This window comes from Hordeum vulgare, chromosome 1H (assembly GCF_904849725.1).
Source record: "Hordeum vulgare subsp. vulgare chromosome 1H, MorexV3_pseudomolecules_assembly, whole genome shotgun sequence".
NCBI classification, from domain to species: Eukaryota; Viridiplantae; Streptophyta; class Magnoliopsida; order Poales; family Poaceae; genus Hordeum; species Hordeum vulgare.
Genome location: NC_058518.1, coordinates 291,171,600 through 291,172,827, shown reverse-complemented (window position 1 = coordinate 291,172,827; position 1,228 = coordinate 291,171,600). Strand labels below are relative to the sequence as shown.

The 1,228-nt window shown below is 48.7% G+C and overlaps 1 pseudogene; it reads left to right on the top strand.

Annotated features, from left to right (window-relative positions):
• Positions 1-466: 466 nt before the first annotated feature.
• Positions 467-1,010, top strand: LOC123409751 (annotated as a pseudogene).
• The last annotated feature ends 218 nt before the right edge of the window (positions 1,011-1,228 follow it).

Below are 1,228 nucleotides of genomic sequence, written 5' to 3'. Positions count from 1 at the left end.
TTGTGAGTGGCCTATAATCAGATGTTGTCGGCAGACACTTTGCGGAAGCATTCTTACTAATTATTGTTCGAATGCAATTGCTAAGTATTCTTGTTCAGATATTTCTGCCTATTGATTCAGCTTTACCTTGAATGTTAATCTCTGGTCTAACGTGTTGTCCGTCTTCAAGATGGCTCCACCAACTCGCCAGAATCCGGGTCGAGAGGGTGTTGATGCTCCGCCACCGCCTCCTCCGCCTCCTCCTCCTCTGTAGCCTCCTCTAGAGGTATGGCAAGCGGTGATGGCTGCAACAAATGCTAACACCCAGATGTTACTTCAGCTCTTGCAAGAGAGGAACAATCAGAAGTAGGGCAATTTCAACCATGGTGGTCATCAGTTTGCATCTCTGAATCAATTTCTGGCGAACCAGCCGAGGTCCTTCACGTCTTGTGACCAGCCATTCGATGCTGAGGACTGGATTCGTGACATGAACAAACACTTTGAGTGCAGCAATGTCCGACCAGAGGACTTCGTCAAGTTTGCAACATTTTAGCTCAAGGGGCAGGCAGCAGTTTGGTGGCAGTAGTTGAAGGACTCCATGGGAGGCAGAATGATCAACTGGGACGATTTCTGCAAAGATTTCAGGTCTCACTATATCTCGTCTCGCTTTGTGGAAGAGATGCGTGAGAAGTTAAGACGCTTGAAGCAAGGAGGATCTTCTATGTACAAGTACAACGTCGAGTTCCACGATCTAGCTCCATATGCTTTGCAGGACATTCCAGATCAGAAGAGCAAGATTTATCAGTTCAGAGGTAGTTTGAAGGAAGAGTTGCAGTTGGCCCTTCCCTTGCACGATCGCGATGAGTTTGCTAAGTTCTATAACTTGGCTCTCAAGGCTGAAGCAGCTTTGCTCAAAGTGGAGAATTCGAGGAAGCGTTTCAGAGACTCCAGTTCCTCGCCCTGAACTCAGGTGGTCTAGAAGCAGCAGAAATATTAGGTGTCTCCTCCTCCTCGGCAGATTCAGCAGTTCAAGCAGTCAGAAGGTCGTGGTTCTTCCCACCCACCCAACCCAACTTTACAGTAGAGGTTTCAGCAGCACAAGCAAGGGAATCCTCAAGTGCAATTCCGTTCGCTGTCAGATGTCACTTGTCACAAGTGTGGGCAGAAGGGTCACTACTCCAAGAAGTGCACCTCTCAGCAGCGTATTCTGCCCCCTCCTCCAGTGAAGCCTCCAGGCAATGCCATGGTG